The following is a 25,569-nucleotide window of genomic DNA, read 5'->3' as shown; positions in this document are numbered from 1 at the left end:
TCTTCCAGCTTTAACCCAATACCTGGCTCCAGGTTTGATTTTATTAATAAGACCTTTTAAGATTTGTGCTACAGATCAACAGGAAGTACAGGCAGCAGGAGGAAATGGGGTGAGGGAGGAGGCTGCATCTGGCGTTCTTTTGCAGTGCTAGGGATGAGACTGGGGGATTAGATATGGAGGGAAGGAGGGAGTCTTCAGTTGGCTTACCTGTTTCCTTTATCAGCTTGTGTGTTCCCAGTGAATTCCTGCTAGTGTTGGAGGCTGGGAAGACTTGGGGGAAAGAAAATTATGGGAAAAGATCTTTGTGAAACACTGGGGATGGGGTCAGAGCAGAAACAGAGACCTAGAAGATTTTCTGCTAGAGAGCTGGGGATTAGACTGAGGGGATTAGGTCTAGAGGAGCAGAAGGAGAGGTGTGCATCCACCCTCAGCCTTGTTGTTGCTTGGCAGGAACAGCCTTGGGTTAGAGGGTGCCTACTGGGGTTGGGAGCTGGGACACAGCAAGGAGTTAGGAAGGGAGGTTGGAAGGGAAAGATCTTGTTTGTCCCCAAGACTTCACTCTCATAAGAATATTGTTCCTTTGGAAGCTCTACTTCAGTCTCCCCTCCTCAGTCTCAAACTCTACCCCCTCAGAAAGCCTGCAAGTGGCAGCTCCCCACCCCCCAGAGCTGTTTAAGACTCCACCTACAGGGTATTTAGGCTCCCGGCCCTAGTCCTGCCATGTGATTTCTCTTCCTTCCTTCCCCTGAGATCACCCTAGAGTGCTTTGCTCAGATTAAACCTGGTCTTATTAATTCGGCTTGATTTGGCTTATTGCATCAGCAGAGAAAACCATTACTGGAGGATTCAAAATAATTATCCTTATCAGATATCACACTATAAGACTTAAGTCCCACAGCCTTACAAACTCAAACATTTTACAAAGTGTTTCATAAATATCCAGTCTCTTTTCAAATCAAAATTCTCTGCAAAACTCCAAAATCTTTTTTTTAACTTTTAAAGTCTCTCAACTGTGGGCTCCTTTAAATTAAAAATAAATTAAGTACTTTCTTATTTCAAGAGGGAAGAACCATGGCATAGTCACAATCTGAACAAAGCAAAACCAAACTGCAATGGTGTAGATAACACAATGTCCAATGTCTGGCATCCACGCATGGTCTTCTGGGCTTCTCCAGGGGGTCGTGGGTCACTTCTCCAGCTGCACCCTCTGCAGCTTTCTTCTGGGATCAGGCTGGCTCCACTGTTCTGTTCTTGGTGGTCAGCCCATGGTGCTGTCATCTCTGAAACTGCTGGGGACTTCTGCTGCAACTGGGCTATGTTTTCACCAGTAGTCTCTTCTGGGCTGTCTTCTGAGACTCCAGTCTTGCCACACAGAGTCAAGCCTTGGCTGTTCTCCATGCCCTCTACATGCCTTCAAAACCAGTATCACCTAGGTGACTCTTACACTACCAAGTTTGGCTGTTAAGAGGAGGTACAACATTGGCCACTTCTGGAACACAACTTCTATATGCTGATCCTGGTGAAACACTTCCCAGAAGATTTCACTTCAATCACACCAATCTCTTCTTAATCACAGCTGATTCCTCAGCTCTAGCTGACCAGACTCCACGGCTTGTTCACACAAAAGGCCTGGTAGAGTCTTCACTTCTCTCTGAAACTTCACAGGACAGTCCTCCATCATCTGCACTGCTCTCAACATTCTTATATTCCAAGCTCCCACAGAACAGCTCACTGGGCTCTCAATACCCAGTGACTTTTCTAGCCTGAAGTCCCAAAAATCCTTCCACAATATTCCCCAAAAGAACATGGCCAGGTCTGTCACAGGAACACCCACTTATGTTACCAACTTATCTTAGGGTTACTATTGCTGAGAAGAAACACAATGACCAAAGCAGCTTGGGGATGTTACTAGAGTTTTCCTGGTCCTGCCATGTGGCTCGAGGCTCACTGGCATCTTCAAATGTTGCTTGTCATGGCGGCAGCTGGCAGCATCTCTTCCTCAGCCTTCCACTTCCCAGAATTCTCCTCCATCCTTGTCTCACCTATACTTCCTGCCTGGCTGCTGGCCAATCAGTGTTTTATTTATTAACCAATCAGAGCAACACATTTAGCATACAGAACTTCCCACAGAATGGGGAGGAATGGATGGATATATTTGGCTTACAGTTCCACATCATAGTCTATCATTGAAGGAAACCAGGACAGGAACACAAACAAAACTGTAACCTAGAGGCAAGCTCCCAATCAAAGACCATGGAGGGGTGCTGCTTACTGGCTTGCTCCCCATGGCTTGTTCAACCTGCTTTCTTTTCAGCATACTGTCTCTCATGATAACAGCTCTGGTCCCCCAGGACTCCTTAATCAAGCATGACCCCACTCATATCAATCACTAGTTAAGAAAATGCCTTACAGGCTTGCCTGTAGCCTGATCTTATGGAGGCATTTTCTCAGCTGAGGCTCCCTCCTCTCTAATGACTCTAGCTTGTATCAAGTTGACATAAAACTAGCCAGGACAGTATATACATTACATTCATGGCTGGTAGCCAAGAAGGCCAGAAAGGCAAGTTGTATTCCTCCCAATTTGAGTTACAGATGGCCATGGGTTGACAAAGAATGACTCCAATGGCTCAAAGAGCTGGAGTAGAGGAGGCTTGCACAAGTGTTCTTACTTTCTTTTTTGAGAAAAGATTTTGCTTATAGCCTGAGCTTGCCTAACCCTCACAGTGATACTCCTATATCTATATGCTCAGTACAGCGGTTACAGTTGGCTCCCACCCCTAGCTGTTTTTTTTTAAATACATATGCATAATTTATTAGCTTTCTACTGACTTTGCCCTAAGTCCCCCTGAAAATGGTATATTAGATGCTGTACTTCTGAAACTTGTTAGGCATGAGGCATCAGCTTATACCAGACCTGCTGATCCCAAAGCTTCTATCTTTCTCTTCCCATCCTTGGTCCATACCTTCAACACTTAATCTTTTGGGACTCCCAATTTCTGGGGTTTCAGGTCATAGCTCAAGCTGGATTTAACTTTTGATGTCTTGCCTCCACTTTCCAAGTGCTGGCATGATAGGCCAGTGCCACTGCAGAAGGTTCAGAAAGTGTTAATGTTTTAGGTGACAAAGTTAAGCTAAGAAAGGTGTGAAAAATCCTAAGGTTGTCTTGTTAAAATTAAATTATCAATGTCTGGTGAATATCAACTGGGTGGTTTAAATTTGGCCTGTGGTTTGGCTAGACACTCTTCCACCTGTGAGACAGGGGAATGACTCCACTTCACATTGTGTGTATCCTAGCAGCTCTGTGCCCAGGAGGAAGAAAGGCGAGTGCATATAGAGTACAGGAAGACAGCAGGGGTTAGATATTAGAGACCGGGGAGGAGTTCTACTATAATGCAAATCTCTGCAGAACTGGGACAGGTCTATGCCTGGGGTGGAAGCTAAGGATCAGAACTAAAGTACCCAACCCTTCAGCATACTGTCTCTCATGATAACAGCTCTGGTCCCTCCAGGCCTCACTAACCAATCAAAGCCTCTGGGAGGACCAGCCACTCAGATTGGGTGGAGGACTCTTCTAGGCTCCATGCTTGCTGACTCAGCTCCTGTACTAGGGGATTTCAGAATGAACTCTTGTGCTGCAATGTGAACATGACTGCTGGGAACTGTGTCGAAGTACAAGTGAGTTCAGATGCCACTACATGGTGAGTAAGGGGCTTCTGTCCCCAGAGAGGGGGAAGCAGCCACCTGAGCCTAAGAAGCTAGTGTGGTAGGTCCTCCCTAGGGATGAGTTGAAGCTAGTAGCCAGATGCTGAGCCAAATGCCCTGCATCAATTCTCTGACCACTGTTGATTTTGTCAACCAGGTTTGCACTTAACTATATAGAAGTCTTGCCCACTTGGAAACTAAATATTGAGGCTCAAACTAACCTCTCAAAATTGTACAGCCAATTTTTCTGCCTTTATTCCCATAGTATGAATTAATTCATCTGGGGAAGTTACACAGAAAGTCACTCACTCTGCCCCAGCAGGTCCTTCTTTATTGTGGAGACCCATGCAGTTTACTGTCTTAAACTTCAGTTTGTGATCTGGCTATTGTCTAATCTGTTTCCCCCTGCAGTGTACACAGCACACTGTTCCTTCTCTTGTAGTCTGAAAGGAGAAGCCATGTTCCACACACAAATCCTTTTCCTATTACTATGATAGACAACCCACTGTGTGACTCCAAACTGGTAATTTTAGAACTCTGTGGTTCTACAGACCTGTAATCCAAGGATTTAGGATGGTTAGTCAGAAGGATAGCAAGGGCAATTCCCTGTGAGGCTACAGACAGGGTTCAAGTCCACCTCAATCAACATTGGAGATGTTGACTCAAAACTACTTTTCAAAAATGCTGGAAACATAGTTGTTCTAGAATTAATATGCCATCTCAGGGAGAAATCATATCACCCACTTAGAGATTAATAAAGCAAAATCTCTTTAATAGCAGTGCAAATTCAAGACTGGCTAATGCTTAAAGAGGAGCTGGCCTGGAATAGATTTTGATAACTTATGTATACCTTAGGTCTATGCATTCCACACTCCCATAAATCTTAATCCTTAAATCTCTTAAATCTCTTTCAGATCTGGCCCCTTGTTATACTTTAAACAGTTGAAATAGAGACAGAAGACTGCAAGACCAGTCCTTAGTTAGAGGGGAGATTCATACCCCAAAGATATTTCCAGGATAATTTTTTGAGCAAATTATCAGCTGCTGAAGTCCTATGTCAACCTGTGCTGTCCTTGCTTCAATGCAAGGTCAAACAGTATCTTGCTTATGGCATTCTCTCTATGGGGAAGCACCTACTTTAATTCAAAGTCAGTATATCTAAGAGCTTCTAATTATTTTTATCCTTTTTAAAAGTCAAATATTTGTATCACTTTTAAATTTCATTTTCTGTACAAGGATCACTGCTCTAATCACTATTTGTTTCTGTTCTCCAATGTTTCCCAGTCATTAAGAACTTCACTTCCATTTTCTCCAGTGGTTATTATTCATTTATTTCTGTTTGGAACAATGTCTCCTGTAACCCATGCTTGCCTCACATTGTGTCATTGAGAATGACTTTGAACACCAATCCTGTCTCTGCCACCCAGTGATGTGAAGACACATACGTCAGTCATTCCGGGCTTGGCCCTAACTGATCAGCAAGGAGGAAAAGGAGACAGTGTTCTAATACAGCCCAGGCTTTTATTGGGGAGTACCAATGCAGAGGTACTTGTGCAAGAATGGGAATTCATTGTCCATACATTACAAGCTGTTATAGTCCCAGCACAGAAAGGGAAGGGAGGCAGAAGGAACTTGAAAGTTTTCCAGTTTTGTCTGTAGTTGGGATCACCAATGGGCAAACAGTGAACCAATTATACTTGTTCAATAAATGTCACAAGTGACTATTTCTTGGGCTCTACAGAGCAGGTTTCTTGGCCAGGAGATTGACCTGTTCCCATTGAAATGTTAGGTCTACCCCCAGGACAGAGATTTTATTCTCTTGACCAAGGGCCTTTATCTCTTAACAGGAATTTAACTACTTTTAACTTCCCTCCTTCCTAAGGTTCCCAGAATCACTTAGCATTATAGATCAGAATTCCAAAAACACTTTTGGCATCTTTGGCCTCTGACAAGGATCAAATTGCAAGAGTCACAGTGACTCTTCTGGCTTTTAGTCAAGAAAGCAACTACTTAATTTTCTTTGGGGTCTTTTTACTCTAAACTGCCTAGTTGATTTCTACCTCCAGTTCTTATCCCACCTCCCTCTGAAGAGATAACCCAAACTGCCATTATGGGATTAGAGCAATGACTGATCTGTCCCTTCCAGCTGAATTTGAGGTATCAGGTGTCAGTATTGGGCTACCCTTCCAAAGGGCCTCTCACAAGGACCAATCTCTCAGATTCAGACAGAAAAGGAATTCCTTTACTGGTGTCTGGAAAGAACTAAAATGTCCAAAGTCCATGAGACACTCTTGATGGGCTCACAGTAGCCCCTATTTCTTAGATGTTTCCTTTTAACCTCTATAGTTGGTCTCCAGAGTGATGAACCTACAGTAAGCTTTTACACCCTTTCAAGGCTGTTTCATCAGCCAAAAATTAGCATGATGCCCTTCCCATGTAGCTTGTGGAGAGGGAGAGAAGAGGTATTTAGCATCATTTAATTTGGGGATTAAAACAATCATGGGCCTGTCTTTCTTGACTGTGGGCAGGTGCTCAGGGAGCCAAGGTCTGACATCTCACATGTGGGCAACATCTTTTTGTGAAGAAGAAAATATTAGTGAGATTGGTCGTCTAAATAATATCTCATGTAGAATTAAGTTGAATGTCTATGGAGTGCAATTCCTTGGGCTTTACCAGTTTCCTTAGTCTTTGGTTATACTTTCCTGCTGAGTGATAAGAACCATGCAGGTAGGTAAAATTAATCTTTCTTTCTGTGCTGTCATGGCTAGTTGAGCAACTAGTCCTCAGGGGTCACTTGGGCTTGAGGGGAACTGTAGTTGGAAAGTTTCTCTGATCCCACCAGGACCCTGCAGTCCCATAGCCCGCTTATAAAATAATCACTCAGAAGCTTATATTAATCACTTAGAAGCTTATATTAATTATAACTACTCTGCCATTTGCTCAGGATTATTACTGACTAGCTCTTACACTCAAATTAACTCTTAATTCCTATCTATATTTAGCCACGTGGCTTGATACCTTTTCTCAGTTCTGCCTTCTCATCTTGCTTCCTCTGTGTCTGGCTGGCAACTCCTGACTCAACCTTCCCCCAGAATTCTCCTTGTCTGCTTATCCTGCCTATACTTCCTGCCTGGCTACTGGCCAATCAGCATTTTATTTATCAACCAATCAGAGTAACATACATTCACAGCATACAGAAAAATATCCCATAGCAGGAACCTCAGATTCTTCTAGCCTTTCTTTTACCAGTTGTCCACCAATGTGAGGATAAGTCAAAGCCTTTGTTTTATGTACTGTGGCTTCCTTTGAAGCCTTGAGGAAATCTTCCTCCACATTGATCCTCCTTTTTGTAGACCAGACAGTATTTCAAATTTATTGAGTGGGGTCAGTAGGGTCTCAATAGCCTCCATTAACAAGACAATAAATGATCAATGGCCTTAGTCCCCAGGGACCTCATTGACCTTGTAGGGAAAGGGGAGAAATATTCTCCCTTTTAGTCCTTTTAACCATATTAGAACAGCCTCCAAAAATTATTATGAAATACCAGAAGATCAGTTTTATACCAGCTTGGTTCTTTTAATTACTGTATACTATTTCAGTAGCCACATATAACTCAATAAACTTTTGCTTGACATACATTTTAGCCAGTCCTTGGAATAGTTGATATCTGACCTTACCAACTTTAATACAATATATGATCTCTAAATCTCATCTTTTATGTACCTAAACAAGTTATTCAGACCTTCATGACTTGGCAAAGCTTTCCAGTCTTTTTTATTCTGGAGCCACCCAGTCATTATCATCTTCATATATCCAAGTCCTTTCCTAAGGCCATTTCCATGTTTACATTCTTCTATCTTGTTCTTTTATGTACTGGTTCCTTTTTATAATACCAGGAGACATAGGAACATTAACAAATATATTTATGATCTGTTGTGAGAATTTTCTCCCCTGTGGAGGGGGACGAAGCAATGTCTATACCATCCCCATAAGCCCCAATGACAATACAAAATACAATTTCACAAAAGTCCACCCTTGGGGGAACCAATGAGTTTATTGAGCTTACTTACTGAACATGATTAAGGAGATACTTACAGGAGTTTGGATACTGTGGTGGTTTGAATCAAAATGGTCCCTAAAGTCCCATAGGGAATGACACTCTTAGGAAGTGTGGCCTTGTTTGAGGAAAAGTGTCATAGTCACTTTCTGCTGCCTGTTGATCTGGATGTAGTACTCTGAATTCTTTCCTCAGCACTAATCTGCCTGCATACCATCATGCTTCCTGCCATGACGATAATGGACTAAACCCTTTGAAAATGTAAGCCAGCTCCAATGAAATGTTTTCCTTTATATGAGTTGCCATAGTCATGGTGTCTCTTCACAGAAATAGAAACTCTAATTAAGACAGATATCCAAAAGCAGCAACACATGAATGTCTTCATTCAGTATGTACAATAGCTTTCCTACACCTGTATATGTGGATCTCAACTTCTCCCTATTTTTCCACTGCCTATATACTCTACCATTACATTACATTTCTCAGTGTACATAGATAACTTTCTGATAGATGCAAATACAGAATCCACCTCCTCCCAAGTCTGTCCCAGGCTATGTGCTGTAGCTCCTCCCCAAACCACAAGGTCACATGTCATTAGGGCTGAATTGCATACAGTTGCCTGGGAAAGAAGCTGTATATTCAGAAGGAGGGGATCGCTCCTTCCATGATGAACTATCAACAGTCAGCCAACCTGGGGGTGGTCATCCTTTGTAAGCAGACACAGCTGAACATCAGAAGGTGCAATTGTTTGTCTTAAGACATTGCTGAGCAACAAGAATTAAATAAAAGAAATCTGAATAGAAACTGTATATAAAATAATGTAATATTTTACACATTTCCTAGTACAATCTGTTAAACTAAACTTTAGAGAAAACACAAGACAGTCTTCATAGAATACATGGCATTACTACTATAAACATGCCTTTGGTTGTTAATGGGTGTATTTTGGCAATATAAGGAAACAGCAAATACATAACAAAACATTATCAACTTGATGTGTACAGCATCTAATACAAAACAACTAAGAAATCTCTCTTTAAACTATGATGCTCCAGCTTACTATAGCGAGATCTTTATACAGAGCATTCTCTCTATCCTCTCCATGGATGAGCATCCCATTACCTGCTTTTATTACAGACATGTGAACAATAACAATATACATAAAAGGTGAAAAAATTACATTCTAGCATCCTTATCTCTAACAGGCCTAGTTAACACACTAGTTATCTTTGGGATATTTTAGAAGTAACCATCCCTTAGCTAAATTCTACTTTGTGTAATTTACTATCTCCTAAGCACTGGTAAGTCCTTTGTATCACCAGTTCTACTTTTGTACATCACAGCTAGTAGTGGAGTGTTACCCAGTACATGAGATGCCCTCCACAAAATTAACTCCAACTGAATCTCCTAAATGTCAAACTGGAAGTGCAGAGCTTCTAGAAGATACTTGAAACTAGGCCTTTATGAATTTGGCAACCTGTCTAGGCCTTGAGAGTTTTCTCTAAGGCCCTGATGTAAAGAGAACAGAGCTCTTTGTCTAAAACCAGGAATATGCTTGGGAGAGCTGGTCATGTTCTGGAGTCAGGGCCTTTAGGAAGGTTTGCTTCAGATCCTGAGAACTCAAGTCTTTCCCCACATGGGGCTGTAGTTATCAGTCCCAATGCCACTGTGGATTTTGTTTATCATGTTCTTGAGACACCCTGCTTTCTTTTTGAGCATCATTGATTAGCCTCCTGAATTTGTGTGTTTCCTTTTAAAACTGTACCCTTTGGTTTACATTAACAAGAGACTTGCTGTTGAATTTGGTGCAAAACTCCAGCCCATTTGAGATTGGTCTGTGCTGAGAGTGGAAGCCAGAGCTGGGAACCACTATGCCTTGTTCCTTCAGCTCACCCTATCCAGTCATTCAGGCTTCACTAGCCAATCAGAGCCTCCAGCAGACCGATGGGCGGGTTCTTCCGATAGCAAGGCTTCTTGCTCCGCTCCTCTGCTGAGGAAGTAGGAAGTTGTCTCTAGTGTTGTACCTTGTGTTCCATTGTGGGGAGAGCGTGAGTGAGCTCGGCAGCTACACCATGGTGAGCAAGGGACTGTTGTGTCTTGACTGGGTGGAGCAGCCTGATGCGGTGATAGAGGGGCCATTGTCCCCAGACTGGGTGGAGCAGCCAGCCATGGTGAGCGAGTGTCTACTTGCAGTCTCCAGGCCGGAGGAGTGGCCGGCGTGGTGAATGAGGGGCTGCTGTCCCCAGAATGGGTGGAGTGGCTGGATGAGACTCGGGAGCTGGTGTAATGGGTCCTCCCCCAGCTGGGTGGGAGCCAGTGGCCAGACGCGGAGTTTGGCGTGTTCCTGCCTGGTGCTGCGTGCCCTGCGTGATCATGCGTGGTCCTGCGTGGTCCTTGCAACTCCCTGGGCTGGTGGGGCAGCCTCTGAATAACTTCTCTCCATGGGCTAAGTATGCACAGAGCATTGGAACGGGACTGTGCTTAGAAATATCGTGTTGACATTACTGTGAAATGTTGGTACCTGTAGTGCTTGTATTGTCTTTATAGAAGACAGATTTGCCAAACTCAGGGAGCCCTAGTCTCTCTAGTATCTTACAGAAGTTCTCCATGTTTAGCATTTAACATTTATGCTAGGATCCATCTAGAGTTAATTTTGTGGACCTTGTAAATGGTATCTCCTATGTAAAGTAGCACTCCACTGCTAAACTGTGATACAGAAGAGTAGAATTAATGGTTATAGAATTGATGGCATAAGAATTTACCAAATCATATGAGACATTAAGTCACATAAAGCAGAATTTAGCTAAGGAAAAGCTCCCTCCCAAATACCCCAAAGATAAGTAGTATGCTAACCATGCCTGTTAGAAATTAAGTAGCATGGTAAGATGTAAATGTTTGTTCACCAGGATTAATCAGCCATTAAACTCCATTCTCATAACAAAGGAGGTAACCCTGATTTACAACCAGGCAAAATGCCCAACTCTCATCAAAGAACAGGCCTCTAACTTGCTGCTCAAGGGTTTATTTTTTTTTACAGGGTCACAACCAACATTAAGTCCTGGTGTGCCATAAAGGTATATTAATTCTAGAACAGCTGCATCTCCAGCCTTTTTCAAAAGTGGTTTTAAGTTAAGGTCTCCCATGTTGATTGAGGTGGACTTGAACCATGTCTGTAGCCTCACAGGGAATTGCCCTTGCTATCCTCCTGACTATCCACCCTAAATCCTTGGATTACAGGTCTGTAGCACCACAGAACTCTAAGTTACCCATTCAAGTCACATAGTGGACTAGCAACAAGAAAAGGATTTGTGTGTGGAGCTTGGCTTCTCCTTTCAGATCAGAAGAGGAGGACAGTGTGCTGTGTACGCTGCAGGGGAAACAGACTAGATAACAGCTAGATCACAGAATGAAGTTTAAGGCAGTGAGCTGCAGCGTCTCCATCATAAAGAAGGACCTGATGGGGCAGCATGAGTGATTGTGTAATTTCCCAGCATGTATTAATTCCTTCCATGTGAATGAAGGCAGACAGAATTTGGGGGTATAAAATTTAGGGAGCATAGCTTGAACTACTGAGTATTCAGTTTTCAGTTAGGAAACTCTCTTATGCAGTTTTGTGCAGCCCTGTATGACACAGATAAGCAGTTAACTCAGCTCAAAGGTTTGAGACACAGGCAGTTGGCTGTAACTCTGTGTGTCAGCTCACAGCACTCAGTGACTAACATTTTACATGGGACAAAGTCATAAAGTCTCTTTTTAATGGCATTCTCTGTAGCAGGGAAGTGTCTACTCCATTTCAAAGTCAATATAGCTAAGTGTTCTTCCAATTATTTTTATTATTTTAAAAAGTCAATTATTGGTATCATTTTTAAATTTTCATTTTTTAAATTAATTACTGCTCTAATCTCTATTTGTTTCTATTTTCCAATGTTTCCTGGTCACTAGGAGTTTCATTCCATTATTTTCTTAAGTGCTATTTATTTATTTATTTATTTATTAGTTTGTTTATTTAGATTAGTTTAGAGCAGTGGTTCTCAACCTGAGGTGGTGAAGGCATCCTTTTGGGGGATCAAATGGCCCTGTCACAGAAGTCACCTAAGACCACTAGAAAACACAGATAAGCCGGGCGTTGGTGGCGCACGCCTTTAATCCCAGCACTCGGGAGGCAGAGCCAGGCGGATCTCTGTGAGTTCGAGGCCAGCCTGGGCTACCAAGTTGAGCTCCAGGAAAGGCACAAAGCTACACAGAGAAACCCTGTCTCGAAAAACCAAAAAAAAAAAAGAAAACACAGATATTACAATTCAAAACAGTAGCAAAATTACAGTTATGAAGTAGCAGTGGAAATAATTTTAGAGTTGGGGTGGTCACCACTGTTATGGTATATTATGTGGGAGGAACCCCAAGGGTATCCCGCGTATGCAGGGAAACATGCTGGCATGCAGGGCAGATGCAGCAGCGGGCTGGTGGATGACCCCACTCCATGTGGGCATGGCAGCAGGATGGCAGGTGGACATTCACAACTCAGATGCTACATCTGCGTGTTAATGGTTTATTATAATAGGGATACAAAAAGAAGATAGGAAAGAGGAAGAGAAGAGAGAAAAGAGGGAGTTGAGGGGTGCATACCTCATGGGACTGGAGGGAGAGAGAAAGGGGTAGAGTTTTTCCTTAAGAAGAGGCTTCTACATCAGGACACAGGGCGGCACCAAGGGGCAGGTCAGACTATTAACAAGCACAACATGAGGAACTGTATTAAAGGTTCACACCATTAGGAAGGTTGAGAACCACTGGTTTAGATCAATGTCTCCTGTTACTCAGGCTTGCCTCACACTATGCAGTTGAGAATTGCTTGAATATTTAGTCCTGCCTCTGCTGCCCAGTGCTGGGAAGACAGTCCTGCTAGGCTGGGCTTTGACTGGTTTGTAAGAAGGAAAAATGGACCAGTTAATGAGTGTCCTCCACCCTCTCTGGCTTTTATTGGGAACTTAAAAATGAAGAGAGACCTGTGTCAGAATTCCATTCACTGACCAACTGTAAAGCAGGTGTAGTCACAGCACAGAAAGGGAGGGGCAGGAAGGAGGATTTCCTGCTACGACAGTAGTTGTCATCAGCAGTAAGTAGTGAGGCAATCAATCTCAGATGTTCCATAAATGTTCTGACTGGCCATTTCTCAGTTTCACATACCAGACAATCAAGAATCTGGATAAAGAACTGAACTTTGGTGAAACCAAATTACTGTAGTTACACTACTTCGACCAAAATAAAAGAACTGGATAAAATGGTATGGCTTTGCCTAACACATTATTATTTTCAAAGTTTAAGATGTTCGGCCTGAGAGAAATGGCATGAGTAGTACTTGGTGCTCTAATACAAACCCCTAGTCTCTGGATCACATGGCCATAAAGCCTGTTTCTACTTTTTAACATATTTTTTTGGGTTATATTTATATCATTCCCACTATCTCTTTCCTGCCTTCAAGCCCTCTCATAGACCCTTTTGTTTATGCCCAGATAAAGGGGACCCCCAAAAGACCACCATGGAGACCAAATCCCATATGTAAAATCGAAGAGCCTTTATTTCAAGCTCAGATCTTGACTCTCTGTCCGACACAGTGGTGAGAGCAGAGAGCCCTGAGCCCAGGCAGGGTGGGGTTTTTATCATTGCAGAGGTTGGGGTGAGGGAATTTCCAGGGTTCAGGACCCTGGTTGACTGACATGTGTTTAGGGGTATAGGGAAGGTTTGGAATGTCATATTTCCCCTTAGATGCAAGCCCTGCCTGGGTGGGGTCAGCTCATGGCTTCTCCTGGATCCTGGTATTGCCTGCCAGTAAGCCTGTCACAGAGGCTGTACTGGGCCTCTAAGCCTGTCATGGCAGTTGTGTGGTCAAGCTGTTTGGGGCTCCCCCACACCTTTATTGTCTTCTAATCCATGGCCTCTTTTGGCTTTAACAACAGTTACTGTTTGAATGTGACCTGTGTTTGGCTGCAGGATTGGCAGCAGTGAAGCAAAGAGTTGGCTGCCCTGGACATTGAGTGTGTAATGGCATGTGCACACAAAGGACCCTGTGCCTTAGGAGAGGAACAGGAAGTGCTCTGAGAGAATGAAAGATTCTACTAAAGTACAAATTTCTTAGACTAGAGCCTTGTCTGACCCTAGAGTGGAAGGGCAGAGCTGGGAAGGCCTGTGTTTTCTGAGTCATTCAATCTTTCCTCACCCAGTAGGGTAACTGCTAAAGTCCTGAAGCCCAGCTGTGTGGCCCTAGTTAACGAGGGACTCTGGGAAGGCATGGCAATCAGGAGCACCAGTGGGAGGTAGCTTGCAGGTTCTTTCTAGGATTCTCCTCTAGTTCTGCTATAGGGAGCTCTAATGAAGACCATAAGCCATGCCATGGTGAGTTTGGGGCCACTGTCTCCGGATCAGGAAGAGCAAGTTGGCTGAGCTGTCAGAGGCCTAACTATTGGGACTGGGATGGACCATCAGTCAGACTGTGGTTCTGTTCGTCCATGTGATGACTTGAGCCTTGGCCCTTGACTTCTGAGCCTCCCTGAGTGTGGATTTCCTGGGGAGAGGGAGGTTCTGCCACCCTGGCATAGGAGGCTGTGGTGCCTGTAATATCACCGTCCAGTGTGCACACACAGGCATTGCTTTTGCTATGCAGTGGAAAGACAGATTGGAAAACTGAAGGTCTGGTTTCTGGAAGTTCTGATCATTGCATTCCACATTCAGGTTTGTCTTATAATTGTTACAGATAGTTTAGAAACTGGTAGAAAGGAGGTGATGGGGATCATCCTTCAGCAATACATGATTAGAATGCTTTTAACTTTCTGCTACTGCCAGCCACCATGGTGTGATTCAGGGAAGTTCAGTTCCAGGAGACAAAAGGAGTTTCTGAGTTCTGGAGGTGTCTCAGTTTTTCATGTTTTTGGGCATGTAAACAGAGCAGATGCCACATCTTGTGCCATAGTCTGTGTGGCAAGAAACAGACATTAAATTATTCTTCTACATTGTTTTGTGATTGAACATCATTGGGGCTGGTTTTGCCTGAAACCATAAGGGAGCCTGAGGCACTGTAGAGCCCTACTAGGCTTTGGAGGAAATCACCTCCATTTGAAGAGAGAGCTCTAGAGCATGGAACCCCTCTGGAAGAAATATCAGTAGCTTATCTTTCTCTGGAAGAAAGATCAGAAAGTTAACAGTTTGAGGGTTAGTTTTAGTTAATTTTGTAGGAGTTGTAAAGTCTGTTTATTTAATTTCTATACACATAGAATCTTAGGTAGCTGGGTAACGTAGGTCAAGGTCACACACAGTTTTCCTGCCTGTTTCCTTTAATCTTTTTTTTTTAATGACACTGGTGTTTTGTCTGCCTGTATATCTGTGTGAGGGTGTCAGATCCCTGGAACTGTAGTTACAGACAGTTGTGAGCTGCCATGTGGGTGCTGGGAATTGAACCTGGGTCCTCTAGAAGAACAGCCAATGCTCTTAACCACTTTGCCATCTCTCCAGCCCCTCCTTTGATCTTTTAATTAAAAGTTGGCTATATTTTCATGATTTTGCTCTTGGATTTTTCTCTCCATCCCCTTTATTCTTTCGCAAACATTGTACATATTCTTGATTACTGTAACTTTTGTGGTAAATATATAAAAGTCACATTGTGTCCATGTATGTACTGTTTTTTTCACATTCCCATTGAGCATTCTGAATGTTTCCACTTGGCATGTTTTTGTAATGAGCTTTGTTGTGATAAATTGTTGCCCATTGTCTTTGGATTGTATTCAGTTTATGGTGCAAATTGACCATATACAACATCTTAATATTGATACATCATGGTCCCAAGAATCTTTTATATACTTTATTCATTTAGGTTTCGTTGTTGTTAATCTGTGAAAAACTTTTAGATTATTGGATAAAAAGTTTTATGGGGCTTGGTAGGTCACTCAGCACAAATTCTTCTTGGGGATGACCTGAGTTCAAATCCCAGCACCCAAATTAGGAGCCTCATAACCACCTGCTTCTCCAGGTCCAGGCGATCTGATATCCTCTTTTCTGGTGTGTCACCTATACACACATGGAAGATATTCTCTCAGATATACAAACATGTGCATCAAAATGAGGATTAATTTGTTTTCAAAAGTACTTGGACTTATAAAACAGAGCAAAACAAGTTGCTTTAGGTGTATAATACAAGTCAAACAATGTTTCGTTAAAAGTCTGTTATCTTGCCTGGCGGTGGTGGCACACGCCTTTAATCCCAGCACTCGGGAGGCAGAGCCAGGCGGATCTCTGTGAGTTCGAGGCCAGCCTGGGCTACCAAGTGAGCTCCAGGAAAGGCGCAAAGCTACGCAGAGAAACCCTGTCTCGGAAAAAAAAAAAAAAAAAAAAAAGTCTGTTATCTTGCATTTGGTTTGGAAAAGTTTTGCTTTCCTCGCTCTGATGCAGACTTACATCTAATCATCCATCATAGGAAAGTGATCCTAACTTTTGTGAGCAAGAAGGTAGATATGCATAGTTAATATAACAAAAGTTATATTTTATTATGCTGATGGTCATCACACAAGATTCACACTCTAAATTCCTAACTGTGCTCCTAAGCCTATTTCCCCAAGGCTGCACATATATATGATATATTTTATCTGAAGTTCAGGTTCAGTCTCTAACAGAAGTCTCTGATTCAAGGGTCAGGATGCTAAGGGAGATGTTCTAGCTGCAAGACTGATCAAGGTGATGTCTCTCCACATGTCAAGAGCAGAGCATCGCTCTTGGTCTCTGCTTATATACTGTCCAGTGGATGTCATGGGGTTCTAGGACTGTGTCTGGTTATCTGGAGTGAGTGATATCACAAGGTTCTGGTTATCAGGTACACTTGGGTGTAATCAGGTTCCCGACTAAGCTGTTTTTACATGTCTAAAAGACTTTTTTTAATTTTTACTATGCTCATTACACTCCATCCGTTGGTCCTTGAGGCATAAACAATGCCAATTCAGACCACATATAAGAATTATTAACAATTTCACAGCAATTTGCAAATTTGGGCCACAACAGAAAAAGGAAAAAACATACAACATATACTCTAATTACTAATAGACAAACAAATGCAGGAAAATAAATCTCAGGGACTATAACATACAATTATTAAGCAAAATGGTTGAAACAATATAAATCACAGGATATTGTTGTGATCCCTCTGGCATATATATATTTTCCCAAATTTATATTTTCTCAGGTTTAATATACCCCAAGTTGAAAACACATTTAGAAATAAACGAAAATGCAGTCACTTTCAAATAAAAATGTTGTAAAAGGGGCATAGTAAGGTTGGAGCTATAGGACTCTGAGCTAAGCCAATCATTGTAGAACATCACTAACCTGATCAGTGTCAAATCGGAGAATGTGGTTCATGGCCATAGGAGAAGTTTTTCTTCTTTTATTGATGAAAAGAGCAACTAAGAATCCAGTACTCTTCATAATTAGCTTCCAGTGATATTTCTCAGTTGTTTGTATGTTAACATTATGAAAAACAAATGATGAATATAAAGCATTAGGAAGTCTGGTGAGTCTCCAGAGCCATCCATCTCTGGTCTATGACCAATGTATACAGACCCGGTCTTTTGGTAAAAATGGCAGTGACATGTGGGGCTGAACCAAAAATCTGGAATACAATATTCTTGGCCTGAGGTATCATCATGGAGACAAATTTCCTGAAGAAGTTTCTTTAATTACGACTTGTACAAGTGTGTCTGCCGGAATCATATATAGGTGGTTTGTTCCTTCTGGTGTAATAGTTTCTGGAGCACGTTGTCATAGTTCCTTCTGAAATGAAGTTTATTAAACAAGGCCAAAATAATCATAAGGAATTGTATGCCAAAAGGGCAACATGATGTATACAAAAAGCCAAAAGCTCTCCTTTATCCAGTGGAGTAAGTTCTATGTGGGGAAGCAAGTATACTCAAATCTAAATATCCTACCATTCACATCAAATAAATAGCAATTTTTAAACTTGGTAACTTTATGGGTATAGGCAACAGTGTCTACTTTGAGTAGAGCTGATAAACGTAGGACTCTGTCTGTCTGTCCCACTATCCCTAGTAATCTCATAGCCCATTGACTGTAATTGCGGCATGTTAAAGGAAGAACAATGGAAGTGCCGTTAATGGCTTCCTAGCCTTTCTTAGCAAGTCATCAGGTTCAGGTTCATTATTATATAGGGTACCTGAGTCAAAAACATGTCTCTGTTCCAGGGTTAGGCTGGAGATCTTAGACGTGCTTACCTGTCCTGAGAAAGGAGCTGTAACTTAGAACTTTTGACTGGACATGAGCCTAGTGGTGCTTTAATTGCTTACATTTTTTTTACTTTCATTCATAAGTGAACTCATAAGTACTTGTTGGCTGTTGTTTCCTTTTCATGTGCATCCTTGTTGATTAGTTCCATTTGCAAGCAGTTTGTTAGTCATTTTCCTCACTTAGTCATTTGCTAAATTATGCTTCACTTTGTAATTCACTTCCACCATGTATATGCCTTCTCCAGGAATAAAACAGATACCAAAATCCATTCTTTCATAGTCCTTTACAACAAGAATGAGACATACCATAAAATAATCTTTTTTTATTCAGAATTTGGTTTTTAGTATAGAACTTGCTAGAATGGCTCTTTATATTATAGACCAGGCTGGCCCAAACTCACTGAGACTCACCTGATTATTATAAAATCACTTTTTATTCTAGAACTCAGTATATCTTTGAAGTTTAGTGTGCACGTGTATGAAATATATACTTTTTTTTTTTTTTTTTGGTCTTTCTTTGTCTTTTTTTTTTTTTTTTTTGTCTTTTTCTTTGTCTTTCTTTGAGACAGGCCCCACTGCCTCAGCCTCCTGAGTTATGAGATTAAAGGAATGATCCACAGTTTCTGAATCTATTTTTGTTTTCATTGTGTTCAAAAACAAAAATAAGTCTTAAGAGGATCCTTACAATTTTAAAAACTTAAACAAGAAATTTAAGAATGGTACAAATAGTATAGGAGAGAAGGCTGTGGTGTCTTTGTAGGGATTCCATGAAACTGTTCACAGAACTTCAGTCTTAGAATATCCATTCCTATCCTCAGAATTAATGTGAAGAGGTATATTTAGATAATGTGGTAGAGGACATTTTTTAATGTTGAGCAGTATCTCAATTGCATATTTATTAGTTCCTAAATTTGTGGTACTTTAGTAAATTGCATATTTCTTTACTTGAAATTAAAAAATGTTTTTAGTAGATAGGAAAACTGCTTGTTTTAGAGAATAAGTATTGCTTCTAAGGATTTTTAAGTTTCTAGCTATATGATGTTTTTTATTCCATCAGTTCTGGAAATGTGTTCTCATGTTCTAATATATTCACTGGATATGTTGAGAATGCCTCATCAGAAAATCTGAAATCCTGTCAAAATGTTGAAAAGCCTTATGGATGATACAAGCTTAGCTGGTAAAGTCTAAAGAGACACCCCAAGCATCAAAAGGTATTGGAAACTTTTTTGTAACACACTAACATTTTGGAGCATTACTCAGTATTGCTCACTGGAAATAATTTAAGTTTTCTAGATACAATTTAATAATGCTTGCATCATTTTATAATAGTATTCAGTGTGGCCTTATGCTCATTGGGATACATTTAAACAGGGTTTTGAATTAACAATAGAAAACTGCTGAGATACACTTGACCCTAATGTTGACATTGAAAAGTAACATAAATAGCATCCCTATTATTACAAGTTTACAATGAAGGAAATAAAATGGGAGACTATTGATAGGTGAGTCTGGAATTTCTCTCTTTGCTGATAAGTTCTAAACTCAGAAATGAGACAAACTGAAAACTTATTTGGTAGTGTTTAATAATATGGGATAAATTAGTTTAAAACTCTTATAATACGTTCGTTAAACTTTCCTCAGCAGTTAGTTTTTACCTAACTAATTTGTAATGTCAAATTTAGGACTGTGGACATTATACTACAGTATACATGTATAGCTGCTGGCCAGGTTATTACTTGGTAGTGTTTTCTATTTAAACAGGTGTCTCAACTTTAAATCATACCAAAAGTTTCTCTGGGAAGAAGCCACCTTCCCTCTTCTTAGGATGAAACTTCTTTATTATGTTTTTAATAAATGAGGTTGAAAATTTGATACAGAATTTAATATATTAATATTTGTATTTCAATAATTTGATTAACTAATAAGTACTTTTGGTCTAGTGCAAAGAGAAATATTTTTCTTTCTTTAAAAATAACCTAGCTTTAAAACAACACTGACAGCAAATAGCCAAACTAGTAGAAACACATGAACTATGAACCAGTAGCTGAGGAGCCCCCAACTGGATCAGGCCCTCTGCATGAGTGAGACAGTTGATTGGCTTGAACTGTTTGGGAGGCATCCAGGCAGTGGGACTGGGACCTGTCCTTAGTGCAAGAGCTGGCTGTTTGGAACCTGGGGCCTATGCAGGAACACTTTGCTCAGCCTGGGAGGAGGGGACTGGATCTGCCTGGAATGAATCTACCAGGTTGAGCTGAATCCCCAGGGGAGTCCTTGTCCTGGAGGAGATGGGAATTGGGGGGTGGGCTGGGGGAAGAAGACGGGGTGGGGCGGGAGGAGAGAGGACAGGGGAATCCGTGGCTGATATGTAAAATTAAATCAAATTATAAAAGAAAAAAAAAAAACACTGACAGAATTACATTCGTTAAATCTTTTCAGGTGAGTTTAAAAAAACACAGCAAATATTTTGTGATCAACAGAATGAGGTTTAAATATAAGGAGTCTGATTTTATTTTCAATTTTCGTTTTTGTTGACACAGGGTTTCATTGTAGTAGCCTTATCCAGTCTTGATCTTCCTGCCTCAGCATCCCTAGTTACTTTTTTAAAAATTGTATTCATATATTTGTGTATAGGGACGTGTGGAGGTCAGAAGTTCTCTCTCTCCAATCATGTGGTGCTTGGAGATCAAACTCTGGTCTGGCTTGGCAGCAAGCCTCTCTACCCAGCTTTCTCACCAGCTGCTCAGTAATGCTTTTATTTTTTTATCTTTTTGAAATAGTGCACCATGCTGTGGATTCCTGATCCTCCTGCCTACACTTTTGAAGTGCTGGAGTATGTCCACAATCTGAATTTTTAATGTTTCAACTCTGGTACTTTTCCTTAATTTTAGAAAACACCTAGGCATGCACATGGTCTAAGCATGTGTGCTTATAAATTTTGATATTTGAACAATAATAACAAGACATTTGTCTTATAGCTTTTTGTCAAGCCATTATTTTTACATTTCTGGTTTTTTGGTTTTTTTTTTTTTTTTTCGCGAAATAGCTGTTGAGTATAACTTTATTGAATTTCTATTTTATAATACAAACATTTGGATGGTCCACTTTGACTGTTGGACCACTTCAGTCTCCTGTCCACATTTAAAGTCAGTCTTAAACTAATTTCTGTTTAGCTAGATTAAAAATAGTGTAATGTACTTAGGGCTTCTGCTCTATGAATTACAGAAATTCTGGTAATAGCTTTGCTGTTTAAGTCTCCCATCTGCCTAAGTGGCTAGACTTGCAGTTTCCTTTTCTATGATATTTTGTTTGTGTTCTGACAAGTAAAGCTTACCTGGAGATCAGAGGGTGGAGCTAGCCACTAGTTAACCATAGAGGCCAGGCAGTAGTGGCACATACCTTTAATCCCAGCACTTGGAAGGAGGAATCAGGAAGATCAGGAATTCAAGGCCACCCTGAGCTACACAAGCTTGAACCAGTCTAAAAGAAATAGAGCCAGGGAGTTCTGGTACATACTTTTAATCCTAGCACATGGGAGGCTTATGCTTTTTATCCCAACATTTGGGAGTCTCACGATTTTTTGATCCCAGATTTAGGAGGCTCATGCCTTTAATCCCAATACTAGGGAGGTGGAGACAGGAATATAAGGCAGGTGGAGATAGGATGGCCTCCTATTCGGTCTGAGATTTCATAGAGGTAAGAAGTCTCTGGTGGCTGGCGCTCTGCTTCTCTAATCTTTCAGCTTTCACCCTCAATATCTGACTCTGGGTTTTTATTGTTAAGACCAATAAGGATCACACTTCAGTCTCCTGTCCATATTTAAATTGTTCAAAGTGTAACCTGGTGCATGAACCTAAAAGAAACTTAAGGATGACAGCATATGTGGAATGCAAAATCTGTCCTAGGCTAGCTCCATTGTGAGTAGCATTAGCTATTGATGGATGCATGCTATCATTAAAGAGATTTTTCTTTATGAATCTCTTAACTGTGTGAGGTGATTTTTCCCTGGGAAGGCATATTAATTGTAGAACAGCTGCACTTCTAGCATCTTAGAAAAATGCTTCTGAGACAAGCTCTCATGTTGATTCAGGTGGTATTGATTACAGTCAGTTGCTCTCCAGGGAAATAACCTTTTTGTCATCTATATTACACCCCCAAAATTCTTAAATACTGTACCACCTCAGAGTTTTAAGATTATGCATTTGAGTAATGTATCTATTACAATAGTAACTATCTATTTCAGTCACAGGAAAAGAATTTACATATGGAGCATTGCTTCTGCCTTCAGACCAGAATAGAAGGAATAGTTTAGTGTGTACACCACGGGGAAAACAGGGTAGACAATCAGCTGCTGGAGTCACCATTATGAAAAAGGACTGACTGTGGCAGGGTCATTGATTTTGTAATATCCCGGCATGTATTACTTCATGTCATGTGAATGAATGCAGACCAGATTGGTGGATATTCAATATGAGAAGATAGCTTGAGCCAATGAATATTGAATTTCCAGTAGCAGAACTTTCCTATGTATATATGTTCAATCCTACTTGACAAAGTTAAGTTAGCTCAGTGGTTTGAGATACAGGCCATTGATTGTAACTCTGTGTGTCAGGCTATGGATCTCAGAAGCCAACATCATATCAGTCTCTTATTAATGATATTCTCTCTACTATGGCTATGGATCTCAGAAGCCAACATCATATCAGTCTCTTATTAATGATATTCTCTCTACTATGGAATTTTTCAAATTCAATATAGCTAAGTTTTTTATCTTAAAAATGAATTATTTTTAAAGTGAATTATTTTTAAAAGTGAATTATTGGTTATCATTTTTAAATTTTAAAATTTCATTTTCCTTGAACACATTACTTCTCTAATCTCTGTTTCTGTTCTCCAATGTTTTTTGGTCATTAAGGATTTCATTCCTTGTTTTCTCAAGTGCTATTGATTTATTCATTTCTGTTTAGAGCAATGCCTCTTCTAGGCCAAGCTTGTCTTAAACAATGTAGTTGAGAATTGCTTTGAACACCTAAACCTGCCTCTGCTGTCCAGTGCTAGGAAGACAGTCCTGCAACTCTTCCAAGTTGGGCATTGACTGATCATTGAGAAGGAAAAATTGACCCGGTAATGAGTGTCTTCCAATACATCTGGCTTTTATTATGGATTTCCAAATGAAGAGGGACCTGTGCATGAATTAAGTTTATTGACCAACTTTGAAGCTGGTATTGTTACAGTGCAGGAAGGGAGGGGCAGGAAAGAGGGTGAGAGGTTTTCTACTTTGACAATAGTTGAAATCAGCAATGGGGAATCGAGTAATCAATTTTAGATGCTCCATAATTCTCCTGACTGTCCATTTCTTGGGGTCCATAGACCAGAGCAATCAAGAATCAGAATAAAGAACTGAACTTATCTTAAAACCAAATTACTATAGTTACTCTAGTTCAACCAAAATAGAAGATATGGGTAAAATGCTGTGACCCTGCTTAACAAGACTGTTATTTTCCTGGTTTAAGATGTAGAGCCTGAGAGAAAGATGTAAGTAATCCTTTGTGTGCTCTCATTATATATTCCTAGTGATGAGCACGTGGCCATAAAGCCTGTTTCAACTTTTAAAAATTATTTTTTCAAATATAACGACATGGTATCCACAGTTTCTTTGCTACCTCCAAGCCTTACTGTGACCCCTCATTCTTTTCTAATTAATGGCCTGTTTTTGCTTTAACAACAGTTGCATGGTAAGAGCAGTTATTGCTTGAGTGTGACCTATGTTTGGCTGCTGGGCTTAACCAGCTAGGAAACAAAGGGCTGGCTGAACTGCACCTTTAGTGCAGTAGAAGGGGCATACGAGGACCTCTGTGTCTCAGAAGAGTAACAAGAAGTGCTTTGAGAGACTGGCAGAATTTCTACTAAAATACAAATTTCCTAGACCAGGGCCCTTTCTACCCCTAGGGCAGAAGGGAAGACCTGAGAGATCACTGCTCACTCAGTAGGGGAGCTGCTAATGTCCTGAGGCCCAGCTGGGTTGCCCTAGCTAATGAGGCATTCTAGAAAGATCAGGAATACCAGTGGGAGTTAGCTTTCAGGTTCTTCCCAGATCCTCTGCTTCTGCTATAGGTAGCTGTGAGGGAGACCACAAGCCATGTCATGGTGAGTGTGGGGCCACTGTCCCCGGACAAGGAGAAACAAGTCTGCTAAACTGTCAGAGGGGCTGGGGCTGGGATGAACCACGAGCCATCATGTGGTTCTGTTGATACATGCAGTGACCAACCGGTGCAGTGGCCCTTGGCCTCTGAACTTCCCTGTTGTGTAGATTCCCTTGTGAGGAAGAGGTTCTGCTGGCTATACATATAGAATCTTAGGTAGTTGGTAACATTGGTTAAGATCACACTTTTCCTGGCTGAATTTCTTTGGTCTTATTATTAAAAGTTGACTGTAGCTGGGTGGTGATGGCGCATGCCTTTAATCCCAGCACTCGGGAGGCAGAGCCAGGCGGATCTCTGTGAGTTCGAGGCCAGCCTGGTCTACAGAGCGAGATCCAGGACAGGCACCAAAACTACACAGAGAAACTCTGTCTCAAAAAAAAAAAAAAAAAAAAGATTGACTGTATTTTACTGCTTTTTTTCTTGGCTTTTTCTCTCCATCCCTTTATTCTTTCACAAATATTATGCACATTGTTAATTGTTGTAGCTTTGTGGTAAGTATAGAAGTCACATTGTATTCATATGTGAACTGTTTTTTCACAACCCCATTGAGCATTCTGAGTGTTTCTACTTTGTAGCTTTGTAATCGGCTTTCCTGTTATAAATTGTTGGAAATTTCCTTTGATTGTATTTAATTCATGCTGCAAATTTAACCATTCACAACATCTTAATATTGTTGCATCATGTTCCCAAGGACCATTTATTTACTTTTTTATTTAGGTTATGTTGTTGTTGTTAATCTGCAAAAGACATTTAGTTTATTGGATATAAATACTATGGTACTGAGCATGCTGCTCAGTGCAAATTCTTCTTGGGGATGATCTGAGTTCAGATTCCCACACCCAAATTAGGAGGCTTATAACCACCTGCTTCTCCAAATCAAGAGGATCCGACAACCTCTTCTCTGGTGTGTCACCTGCACATAGGGAAGAATTTTTCTCTCACACACAAACATACACAAAACAATGGGGATAAGCTTATTTTCAAAATTTCTTGTGATTTATAAAACAATAAGAACAAAACAAGTTGCTTTAGGTATATACTAGAAACTATACACTGTTTCTTTAAAAATCTGTCACCTTCCTTTTGATTTTGAAAGTTTTCATTTCCTCACTCTAATACAGACTTACATCCAATCATTAATCATAGTAAACAAAATGGTTTTCAAGTGATACTAACAAACATCCTTTTCTTTATTATGAGAAAATGAGATCCTTTTAGTAGTCAAATCTATTTTCTATAATGTTAAAATAGAAACACAGAAAGCTTCAAGGGAAACTCTCCATTTGAACAGCCCTCCCTAAACAACCAATTTTCTATTATTAGCAAAGGAGATAGC

General features: G+C 40.8%; 1 pseudogene; it reads left to right on the top strand.

Annotated features, from left to right (window-relative positions):
* The first annotated feature begins 9,713 nt into the window (after positions 1-9,713).
* The window catches only part of LOC114686965, a 52,892-nt pseudogene continuing 37,036 nt past the window's right edge, over positions 9,714-25,569 (top strand).

Source organism: Peromyscus leucopus, chromosome 17 (assembly GCF_004664715.2).
Source record: "Peromyscus leucopus breed LL Stock chromosome 17, UCI_PerLeu_2.1, whole genome shotgun sequence".
NCBI lineage: Eukaryota > Metazoa > Chordata > Mammalia > Rodentia > Cricetidae > Peromyscus > Peromyscus leucopus.
This window is presented reverse-complemented; position numbering and strand designations above follow the sequence as displayed.